Source organism: Sceloporus occidentalis, unplaced genomic scaffold, assembly GCF_023333645.1.
Source record: "Sceloporus occidentalis isolate IW3139 unplaced genomic scaffold, rSceOcc1.0.p SCAF_3, whole genome shotgun sequence".
Classification (NCBI taxonomy): Eukaryota; Metazoa; Chordata; class Lepidosauria; order Squamata; family Phrynosomatidae; genus Sceloporus; species Sceloporus occidentalis.
The window spans coordinates 37,547,169-37,559,926 of NW_028316983.1; the positions used below are offsets into that span (position 1 = coordinate 37,547,169).

General features: G+C 40.1%; 1 protein-coding gene across 4 annotated transcripts in view; it reads left to right on the forward strand.

Moving 5' to 3' along the window:
- Positions 1 to 12,758, forward strand: part of LOC149315764 (disks large-associated protein 4-like) — a 492,990-nt gene that overhangs the window by 103,929 nt on the left and 376,303 nt on the right. For all 4 annotated transcript variants that reach the window (XM_089514039.1, XM_089514043.1, XM_089514040.1 and 1 more), the window contains exon 2: positions 7,656 to 7,841. The gene's annotated coding sequence lies outside the window, so the exon portion shown is untranslated. The remainder of the gene's footprint in view (positions 1 to 7,655; positions 7,842 to 12,758) is intronic.

Here is a 12,758-nt window from a genome sequence, read left to right on the forward strand (position 1 = left end):
CTATACACAAAGGATAGTTCCCAATGCCTTTGTTCACTAACTACCATAGTTAAAACTAGACTTGCTACTTCATTTTCATACACAAAGGACTTTGAATTTGAATTGACATTTTCACATAGCAATGGCATATATATCTTTGTCCCTGGTTTCTACTCCACCAAATGCATCTCAGGATGTAGACTTCTTTCTTTCAGTTAGTCTGAAAGGTGCTACAAGATCTCTCTACATACAGGAATAAATTTTGCAATTGTTGCAGTACAGGTGGAAGTGTCAATACTTTTGATGAATGTTGACATTGTGATCCACCATTACAAATTAGTCCAAGACTTAGTAAATGATAGGCGGGATACAAACGGCCCTCAAGGGGCCGTTTTCCCGCCGCCGCCATTCGCTGCGTAGGGAAGCCCCAGCTGCCAGACCGCGAGGCTTCCCTGCGCAGCAAAAAAGGAGCGGCGAAATGCCGCTCCTTTTTGGAACGCGGAAGTGGCGCTGCGAGGGGTGGAGTGCGTCCTCGCGACGTCACTTCCGCCGCGACACGTCTGGACGCACAGCGTCCAGTACGTCAACATGGCGGCGCCCATGTGGATGGGCACCGCAAAAAAGTACGCGCTCCGCGCGTACTGGGAGGAAGGGCTGTCAGGAAGGTAAGAACCTTCCTAACCCTAATACGGCCCTTCCTAACCCTAGTACGCGCGGAGCGCGTACTTTATGGCGGTTTGTATCCCGCCATAGTTTAATAAGAAGACCAAGGGCCATCAAGTCAGGCTGCCTGCCCCAGAGCAGGAGAATCTATACAGCTATCAAACTGATGCAGAGCAGATCAGTGTGCCACAGGAAGGTGCAGAGTAAAAAATACCTTCCGATGATTTAGCATGGGGCTTAGGAGTCATGCAGCCTTCCAAATGTTTTTGGACTGCAGTTTCTAGGATCCTTCAGTTCTACCATCTGGTTATGGTGGCTACAGCAGGGTAACAACATTTGGAGGTACACATGATTACCGCCCCTGCTGCAGCAAATCAAGCAAAGTCACATTATGGTCAAAATTAAAATGGGAGGTAAAGCAAACATACTGTCCACGAAATCTTATGCTGAGAAGGTTACTTTCAAAAAAGGAATTATTTGTACTCATAATTCTGAGATTCCCTCTAAAATATAGTTACTATTTCAATTACATTTTAGTTCCTTTACTTAGTTTTTAAAATGCTTTTTTAAATTAAAGTACAAGTCTCAACACATGCCAGCACCTCAGCCATGTAACATTGATGCTCTATTGTATATTGGGAATACGCCCCTGTACTTAAAAAAAAGTAACAAGAAAAGTTAATTATGTGCCCAAAAGAGTGAAGTTATCACTTGTTAAGTTAAAGCCATAATATGATATACTTATGCTTTAGTTAATTACAAGCAATTACCTTATATACTTAACTATAAGTCGACCTCATGTATAAGTTGCTTTCAGGTTTTGAGGCCAAAATTATGGATTTTGCCATGACCCATGGATAGATTGAGGGTAAAACTTCAGTGTGTGCTTGTGTGCATATGGAAAGAAAGACTCTCGTTGAGGCTTTTCTTCATCATTTCAGTTTTCATTTCAGCAAGATGCTCCGGCAGAAAACAGACTCTTAAACAAACAGCAATATCAATCAATCGAACAGGACTCTTTCTGCTTGGCTCTTTCTTGCTAAACTCCTCTCCACACCACATGGGAAAATCTGAAAGAGCTGTTATCATGTTTCCATAGTGACCCATAAATAAGTCAACCTGGGATTTGGGGGTCGATTTTTGGGCATAGACTTATAAATAAGTATATATAGTAGTTATTTGCATCTGGTTATAGTGAAGTAGAGCTTAACTTACATTTTGCAGAACTTTCAAGTCACATACATCAAGATCTTAATGGAACAAAATTTTGGAAAGCCATACATAAGAAAATAACAGAAACATTAAAGATTAACTTTTCATTATTACCAGATATTTATCTATTAAATATGTTAATTGGACTAGATAACCAAACAGAAAATAAATTTGGGAGAATTATACAATACATGGTTACGGCAACTAGAATTATATATGCAAAAAGATGAAAAGATCAAGAAATACCAAATATTGAGGAATGGATTTTAAATTCATGTACATGGATGAACTTAGCAACAAATTGACAAAATACTATGAGGATAATTGGGAAATAGAAACCTAAAAAGCAAGATGTTCAAAGCAGATTGCACAAATCATAAGCAGAAAGTATATTGGAAAGAACAAAATATATTCAAAATATTAAGAAAAATGGCATGACTGTAAATCTCCTTTATTTTTATATGTTTTATATGTTTCAGTGTCAGTAACTTGCATGCAGTCTAGGAATACAGACAATACAAAAAGTATTATAAACAACTCAGGTGGAATTAGGAAGTCATTTAAATATTGTGGAATGAATGAATGAAGGAATGCTTATTTGGAAACATTATATGATTTTATACACTGATAATATACATTATGATACAATATATACATCATGTCACTAAAAATGTAATTGGAAGATCTATAGCCAGATGTTAGTTGATGTGTTTGTTGGAACTTGTGTGTGTGTGTGTGTGTGTGTGTGTGTTACATAAATTTAAATCAAAATTTTCCATTTTTTTTAAAAAAAGATCTTAATGGTACACAGAGACATTGCTTGGACAAAAGCACATGGTATTGTATTGTGTCAGGATATTATTTGTGATGTGATCTGAAGACAGTGATGTATCAGCCTTGCTGAAGCTAAGCTGATCTGGTGCCTAGATGAGGGATTCCCTGTAAGCCTTATGTAAAGCACCCTGAGCGCCATAATAAAAGAAATACATCAGGGCTGGGAATCATCCATCCCTGCAAATATTAATGGTCTCCAAGTCCCAGCATACCCAGTCAGCATGTTGTTGAACTGCTGAGATTTGTAGTTCAACAGCATTTGGAGAGCAACATGATTCTCACCCCTGCTATATATGCTTGTGGAATCAACTAGGACGATCTCTGTAAGTACAGAGATAGGTAAGTGTAGGGCTAACACAACAGATGAAAATTGTTAATCACTTTCATGCTTGTATTTTTGCCAATAAAAGATCATCCCTGTTTGATTTTTGTACTGAAAAGGCACTTTGTGAAAATACTTTCTGCATGACTTTTTGGTCCAGATAAGAAGGCATGGCTTTATACAAGACTGATCCTTGCCAGTCCCTTTTGAAAATGTGTGGTTGGACATGGGAACTATTTAGACATAGCTAATCAACTTCTCTTCCTCTTGCTTGCCTTTAGTAATTTGCTCCAAAATGTGCCCTTGACATTCTGTGTTTTCAAACCATGCTTAGCTTTTTTCCTTTAGCTGCCTTTCTCTTCCTTTGCGTTTGCTGTCAGCCATCCTTAATTCTCTTTCTATGGGAGAGCTCTTCTCCCTCCTCCCTAGAAGTTCAAAGAAGAAAAAAAATGCATTTGTGCTTTCCTTTCCATCATGAACAATTCTCTTTCCATTTGCTTGTTGGGCTTCACCTTTCTAATCCAGCTGTCTCTTGTTTTACAAATTACTTAGATAAACTGCACAGCCTTTATCCTGCTCATTGTCAGAGAATGATAGAGAGGCTGGAGCTGGTCACCCAAGCACGTGGTGATGAAAAGGATGCTGCACAAGAACAGCCAGGAGGCTCTCCCTGTCTTTCCTTCCTTCTCTGTGCAACGAACTGTTTTCCATAGGAACTGTGATGAACCTTTGCTGTAATCTGCATCTGGCCTTCTGGACCAGTCTAGGAGATTCTGGTGCATACCTTCCAACTGTTCAAGTTTGGCAGGGGCAGTCTTAATTAATCAGGTTGTCCTACTTTTTCAGATGGTTTTAAAATGTCCCAGTTTCTCTTTCCTCTTCCTACTTTCCCTCTTTGCCTTCAGCTCATTTTAATTGCTGTAGATGGAGTTCAAAATCCAAAAGTAGTTTGTACACAGTTAGTTAGGGGAAAGAAGAGAGGAGAATGCAGAATCTTGCCTTCACCAATAGGCTGAGGTGAAAACAAATTCTTAGCTTGTCTGTTCTTCCTCATTAATAACTTTTGACATCCTGACTACACTCTGATGTTGCTTGACCACTTGTGTCTTGGTTTTCATCTGCGAAAGGCTGGAGTCCATGCTGCTGCCTGAAGTGAAGTGTGAGGTGGTGTCCCCCTCCTTCCTGTTTCACATACCTGATTGCTTGGCTAGCTGAATACTGGCCCTATGAATAGTGTTGAATAACTAGCTAGAGGAAGAGCCAAAATAGCAACAGCAATAACATTTACATTTCTATAACACTTCATAGTGAACTCTCTAAGTGATTTACAATCTGTAAACCAAAATAGTGTTTGTTCTTGTCAGGCAATGTCTGCCACCCCCCAATTTACTTCAATGTGGGGTCAGTCTTGCCAGTCTTTAATGCCACATCTCAACAGCCATCATGTACCATAGTTCTTTTCTGTGCTGGAAGGGAGAAGATTGTCACAAACTAGGATTACATTTATACACTTGAGAGTAAGTTTCACTTACTTAATGAAACTTGTGTAGGTTTGAGCTGTTGGTGGTTTTCAGAAATGCTGCCCCAAGAAATATTGCAGCCGGAAGTGAAGGACATAATTGTAAATAGAACCTCTCATTACATGAACAGATCCCAGTACAGTCATTCCCTATCCTCTGGCATATACCATGAGCATCATTTGTCTCACTCTGCCCAGTCATTAGAAGGGTTATGGTTCCCAAATGTTTTTAACTTCTCAGAAGTAACAAATACAGTGAAGACTGATGGGTGTTGGTGAATCCTAATTGAAGAGAGATAAATCAAAACTCTGCACCAAAAAAGCAGAATTCTGCAGTCTGTGTAGATTGTCTAAATTAGGCAAATCTATATATTCTTTATTCTGCTTCCACTGTGGGAAGGAGGAAGAGATTTTGTAGGTCATTGGGGAAGAAGGTTTGCAACTCAGTGGTTGAATACATGGTTTGCCTGCAAAAGATTCTATTCTGTTCTGTTCCTTTATTTACACCCTGCCTTTCATCCAAAATTGGGTCTCACATCCAGCCCATTCTATAACATTTCCATCCAGGGCTGGGGAAATTCTCTTTCTGAATCCTTGGAGAGCACTTGACAGCTGAAATACAGAGCTAGATGGACCAATTATCTGATGGTATGAGACAGCTTCCTGTGTTTCACTTACTATGATGTGTCCCTTATCCATTAGAAATCCTACAGAACTAACTCTGTAGCTTTTAGGTGTCTCTAGGCTTTGCCTAAACCCATTTTGTTGTTGTCATAAATGTAAGGGTTTCATTCAGAATTATCTTGCAGAATGATAGCCAAACTTCTCTAGATAGAGATAGCTGACTTTGCAGTTGAACAGACAGGCCAAATCAAGTGGTTTGAATGTAGGACATTTAGATTATGCACACATCCATAGGAGGAGGAAACTGGACCAAATCTGCACTCTGGAGCTAAAAACCAGAGCAAACAGAACCCAGGATAGTTCAGCTTACTGCGGAAGATGCACATCTTCACTGATGAGAGTGTGGGGCTATGGTAAAACAAAGAAATGAATGTGCAACAACTCTAGTGGATGTAATAATAATATACACAAACCAGATAGCCCAACAGGGGGGCATTGGGTGAAGAGGGCATGTATGGGGTGCCTCCATGATTGTGCTCTGCCAATGTATCACTCGCACACTGATGCACCAATGCCCTGAACAGGCAGATGTGGGAGGTACTTGGGGGTTGCCAGCAGTGTATTTGTGTAATGGTGTGCATGTATGGTGGGGAGGTAACAAAAAAAAATAATAATAAGTGATGCAGTGTGAAGCAACACCATGCGGTCAGACTATGTGCATTTGGCCCACCTTTGGAGTGGGCTGTGCAGGCAGCAAGGTTTCAACTTACTTTGGCGAAAAGCAGGATCAAGCAGTTTTTCCCTACCTGTCTGCTGAGGCCCTTTGTTTAGGACTTACTTTGTTAGGAACTTGTTTAGGATTAGCTTGCCAGATCAGCCACTGAAATAGTAGTGAAATATCTTGGGAGGGGGGCTTTCCTCCTTAATATCCATTTCTGATATTCTGTTGCACCATCTCCCCCACTTGTTCAAATACATCACTGAAGTCTCACAATAATAGGGTACACTGTGCACTTTGTCAAAAGGAACTCATTTTCTTGATATTGCAAGCCAAACGCAAATTTCATTCTGTGAATGCCAGGTCTGTAAACTATTCAAAATGATCGTGTGGAAATCTGGTCAGCCCAGATTAATGTTGTTTTCATTCTTGCTCTTCAGTCTCCAAAAGCAGCTTATTCCGTTTCTTCCAGTCATTTTTCATATGGTAGTTGGAACAAATGTTGGTTAGACTGTCTTGTGAAGTTTGAGTAATTCCATCTCAGAATGAACTTCACCTGATGACATTTTCACTTTTGACTATGGAGTCTGGAGAATTCAGGGAGGGGGGGGGGGGTGCAACCAAAATAGAAATTTTTCCAAATTTTTATATTGTGCATGTAGTGCAGCTAGCCAGCTGACTTAGCCAGAAATATATAGGAGAGAAAGGTTCCACCACTACTGAAACATTTAGTGGGCCTGCTGTATCAGTGGGCTAGCCACCCATGGATTGGAGTTCCCACACCCCATATTACTCAATGGTGGTATGTGCATGCAGCCATGCCAACACAGACAAGTGCACATCATCACCCACTGACTAATATGGACATGAGTTCCCATGTTTTTCCCCCATCCATGGAGGGGGGGGGGGAGGCTGGAACTGAACCTCCATGGATATGAAAGATGCACTGTACTCTCCCCCCTCCCTTTTAGATTTTACAGCTTAGATAAACAGAGTTTGTCCTAGTTTCTCCCACTACATCTATATAAAACAACTGAACTTCAACCCTACAGCCACCCCAATGTGCTGTGCTCTCATACTGCTCTGGGCTGTTGCTATACACCAAATGGGATCCCCCAGTATGTTTCCTATGTAGTTCAGCTATTTTCAACTCCATCTGTAAGCCTAGATCCATGTCCATTAAATAGGCATATATTCCCTAAACCAGTGAATCAGCATGACATATTGGTTTGAGCATTGAACTATGACTCTGGAGACCAAGGTTCAAATCCCTGCCTAGCCATGGAAACCCAATGGGTGATGTTGGCAAAATCACACTCTCTTATTGTCAGAGGACCATGGCAAACCCCTCTCTGAGCAAATCTTGCTAAGAAAACCCCTATGATAGGGTCACCTAGGCTTAAAGTCATCATAAGTTAGAAACAACTTGAAGACACATAACAGCAGTCCCCCCAACCTAGCACTGTTTAATTTTCTCCTCTCTTCTAGGGCAAAAATAATGCCTCAATGCTATGGCATTCTGGGATTTGTAGTTGTGTGAAATATTTAGCCTTCTCTGTCAGAGCATGCTGATGTCACAACAAACTACAAATCCCAGGATCCCATAGCAGTGAGCATGGCAGTCAAAGTGGTGTCAACTTGGATATTTCTGCAGTGTGAATGCAGCCTTAGTTTCCCTAGGGGTGGAGACCTATCCTTTTGTATTCTCTAAAATGCTATGCACAATTAACAACAACCCCTTGGTCTCTGAGTTTTTTTAACTCCTGTTTTTCACTCTCTCCTAGATTGAAGAGTCTATTCTTCCTGCTTTTCTGTACATTGCTGAGAAGCTGCCTTCAGCTCCTGTGACACACCTAGGTCTTCATGTGGCAAACAGCTGTTTATGGCAATTGTGCAGAAACAACAAGGTTCTTCTTAAAAACAGGATTGTTTCTGAAGAGAAATTGAACCCATTCGTGACTATACTTAGGGTGAGTGTCATACTATGGTTTCTTTGTATAGTGTACAACACTGCCCAATGTTTTTGTAGAAAGGTATCCTATTATGTACTGAACAATTGTTATGGTCTTGAATTATGGAACACTCATATGCTGAGATGTTTTGAATGCATTTGTATTAGGTGAAAATTTATGTTAAGTGGTATACCCAGAGCTTGAAAGTTACTTGTTTAAATGAGTATTTTAAAAAGTAGCTTGTTGTTCATTAGTTACTTGCTACTGTTTAGTTCTTTTTAAAAAAATACCTCACTAAACCAGTAAGAAATCAACAAAAAATGGGAAAAACTCAAATTATCTCCCAAGGTATGGTCTCAGAAGTCAATTATTACACAAAAGAAGTAACATCGTTACTTTTTAAATTAATATTGGCCTGGTCCAGATGGACGGGATAGGATGCCCTCGTCACGTGCAAGGGGCGGCGCTTCTAGATGCCCCTCGCATGTGACGAGGGTGTCAAAATGGCGGTGCCCTGTACAGATGGGCGCTGCCATTGTTATGTGTCAGATGCATAGCATCCGCATGTCCCAGCGCCATTATGACATTGCGAGTGCGCCATTAGCGCACTGCGACATCATAATGGCATCACAAGAAGAACCCGCTTTTTGCGGGTTCTTTTTGGTCCATGGGGAAGTCCTGCAGTTTGGAGGCTGTGGCTTCCCTGCAGACCAAAATTAGGCTCCAGGAGACTGTCCTTTTAGGATGGTCTGTCCCGCATCATTGTTTCCTTTCATTCCTTCTCCCCAAATTAACATGTTACAGTAATATTTTTACTTGTAATGCATTATTTCCCAGTTATGATTAACACAGAAAAAAATAAACAGATGGATCAGGAGAAAGATGAAATTGGATCAGCATTTGGTAGCCTGATTTGAGAAGTTACTCTGGTTGCTTCAATGGTCTATGATTCTAAGAAGGAATTTGAAATGCACCAAAAAGAGAGAGAGAGAGAGAGAGAGAGAGAGACATTTGTTTTTACCATATTCTGTGGAAGACATTTCCACTGAGAGCAATGTGAAACAATGTTTTCTACAAAGAAGTGACAAAATGCCTGCCTTTTTTCCCTGTCTCACATTACCTTCTGCTGATCCAGATGGTAATAACACAGCACAGTGGAAACCTCTGAACATAATGAGTGAATGCGTACATTGTACATATCTTATGAAAGTGCACTGTACTTTATATATAGTGGAGATCCAGTTAAGTTTCCTGATTTGTTAACACATATGTAAGCTGCTCAGTTTAGGATAGATCACCTGGATCTATGTTTACTAGATTTTATGGATCTCTGTTTACTGGATCTATGTTTACGAGCAGGAGCCCTTTTTGCGCAGTGGTTAAATGCCTGTACTTCAGCCACTCATTCAAAACCATAAGGTTGCGAGTTCAATACCAGTGAAAGGGCTCAAGCTTCACTTAGGCTTGCATCCTTCCGAGATCACTAAAATGAGTACTGAGATTGTTGGGGGCAATTAGCTTACAGTTGTAAACCACTTAGACACTGTTAGTTCAGTATGAAGCGGTATATAAATGAAGCTGTTTGTTTTTTTACTTTCCAGTTTGGACTGTCTTCTGCTGTTTTCTCCTTCCAATAATTGAAAAACTTGGTCTTGAGTTGAAATTGTGTTTTTCTGTGAATACTGAAAGTGCATCCAATCTTGATTTATAAATATCTCTGCAACATTTATGAAATCACTGAAACAATCTCTTGATGTGGGCCTATCCACACATTGCTCAAGCTTGTGGCAACTGATATAATTTGATGTATGTGTGTTGCCTCTCTGTAGCCAGCCAGGTATATGTTATTATTACTGTGCATGGAATTAAGGTTTTCACATGACACCTACTTCTGATGTAATTTTTATGACAGGCATCCATGACATATTGCTGTGTGGTGTGCACATAGGTAGCTGGCCATTTCAGAAAGACTCGTTATCACAACAGCATGTATGGAAGGGTTGTCCACATGTCCATTGGCTCTTCTCCACAGGGCTTGCATGTGTAGAACATCTTGTTGTCACTGGACTGGTAAAGTTTGGAGGGAAGGGATGCTAAATGTTAAAGGCTTAACTCCACACCAGCAATCTGCAACAGCAGATGTAGATGGGGATGTATCTAAATTTTTGTTGGTACGTTTGCAGGGATGGAGTGGTTTCCAGGAGGCCCAGTGTCTGTAAACCCAAACATTTCCCATTCTCGCTCTAGATTCTGAATGGATGATCTGTACCTGCACAAAAAGTAGAACTGCCAATTGCACAGAGAGCATCTAAACATGTCCAAGTTGCCCTTGTGTTGGTTTATGGCCCATGCGAGCTACAATGAACCCCTTTTCCTGCTCTGTGCATTCAGTCCCTCTTTTTTGGCCAGATTAGTAGGGCTAATGAGTCTGATGCTGGTGCCAGGGATGTAGCCAAGGGGGGATCTTGGGGTCCGGACCCCCCCTTCCATTAGAAAAATGAATGGTGCGTGCTGCTGCACCGCCGTGCCCAAGCCCCATTATAATGGTGTCACTTAGTCTGGACCCCCCCTTCCTAAAATCCTGGCTACGTCCCTGGTGGTGCTGTGACTCAGAGATGAGGGGATTGTAATGTTGCCTTCTGTTGGAACTTGAGAAACTGCAAGCTTATTACTCAAAATAAATGTTAAGCAATATAGTCATGTTGTCTTTTCAGTGCTCCTAATAAGTGGGTTCTCTGTATGTTGAAATATCAAATGAAAAGGGCATTGATATAAAGAGTACCAAAAAAAAAAAAAAAAAGCAGACCAGTAGCTATGATATTAAAGACAAAGTATGAACCCTGCTTTGGTTGTACCTCTGTAATTATGGACCCTCCAGGATTTAGTTAGAGCCCATATTTTTGACATCTTAAATTCCAGTTCTGGGGAAAGGGTGAGCTATAAATAAAATACTGATAACAATATTAATAAATATATGACTGTGGTAATGAGACAGAAAAGACTTATAAATGAAGATGTGAAACTGACACAGATCAGAAATAGACCTGTCTATCCATCCCTATCTGTAATAAGGCCAGGGGGTTAAGTACTTTCAAGTTATAGAAATGCCAGCATATCTGAAAGCTGTTCTTCCATTACCTTCAGATCAATAGAGTAATTTGTTCAATGTAGAACAAAGTTTCAAGAACTACACATGAAATCTTAATAACAAAATATAATGTCTCAAAGCCTCTGAGATCCATATAGAGGACTTGTGTCATTTTATGGATCAATAGACCCTTAAGATAAGACACCAGTAGGCAAGCATGGCTCCAGCATGCTCCTTAAAAGATGATAAAAGGGAGGAGAAAAGTGGGGGAGATTAAAGGATCAAGCCAAACAACTCTTACTATGTTCTAAAGTGTGGGAGCAGGATAGAATTCAGAATTCTTCTGTCTATTATAGTGATATGCTCAATTGCTCTTTGGTGAGACTTTTAAAAAATGCTATACCTTCCAGCACACAGTCTTTTCCCAAAGCCATTAACATCTTTCTGTAACATTTTCCCCAAAAACTATTACTGCAGTGATGGTTTGGAGAGCACCCACATAGCTCTTCTTTGTTGGAGGCATTATTTTTATCACCTCCATTGCCTACAAAATTTTATGTTACAGGTAAAATGTATTGCCTAAAGGTGCCTGTATAACTTTAGAAAGTATATTACTGGTGTGGCAGAACGTCTTTCCCTCCTTCTGTCCTTGAATCCTGTATTAGAGTTGCTCAACCAAAGCAATCACAAGTTAATAAGCACAGCATGCAGGGAATTTTTTCTATGTACTATGCACGATGAAACTATAATTTTGGGGGAGAAGAAATATAAAGATGCTGGCATGTGTTTACTCATATGTCTTATTTCTTCAGTCTTGCACTGTATGTTATCTAATTCAACTCTTTTAACATTGCCTTTACATCATCACCTGTTGTCTATTAAATAAAGAGTGGCGACCAAAACTATGTGTTCTATTACAACTGTATCTATGTAGTTGGTAAATCAGAAGAATCTCATATTATGTCAAAGATCAACATAATTTTCCTTGATGTAGGAATACTCTGGCAGATGTGCCAAGCAGACACTAAAGATGGAGAGTGCGTGTATATATGCACATAAAGCTGTGTGCACTAACTCATAATAGTGTGTGTCAGATCAGTGCTTGGAAAAGTTCTTTTTTTGCACTGCAACTCCAAGAGTCACCCAACCAGCCAGCAAAGATCCAAGGACATGTGCAGCTAGTTCTGAATACCCATGAGAGCTTGCATTCAGTTTTCCTTGAATGGTATCTTCAAAAGCTGATTACATGGTTTTCAAGGTGAAGTGATTTGAAGGCCCTTCCCAGGCTACCAGATGCTTTTTAAATTCCCTGTTGCTTAAAATGTCACTATAAAATGTTGTTACACAACTTCCTTCTGCAAAGAATTATGGGAAATAAAAAATGGCAGTGACTAGACTGGCAGAGCTTTAAAGAACTCCAGTGAATCTCTCTCTCAAACACACACACACAAACTTCCCCTACCCTACTTTCTTAAAAGTAATTAAAATGATTTCCCCCCACCTCCACTTTATACCTAATTGGGCCAAGCAATGGGAGGAGGGCAGTTCTTGTTTGTGATGCAAGGTCTGCAAACGAAAGACCACAACTTAAACTTCAAATGGAATGTTTGTTTGTTTGTTTAAAAATGTCCTGCTGAGTATACTAGACATCTTTTGGCATGTATAAAGCAAAAGTTTGTCTTCCAGTCAATATGTCTATCCAATTTTTAAAGTGCCGGAATATTGCTCCAAGATGGTAACACATCTATCCTTATGAAATGTATTTATTTAGTGATGACTGAAGGAGTGTTATTCAAGTACTCCAGTTATGTTGAGCAAGGAGTAGAAAATCCATGCTACTAAAAAAA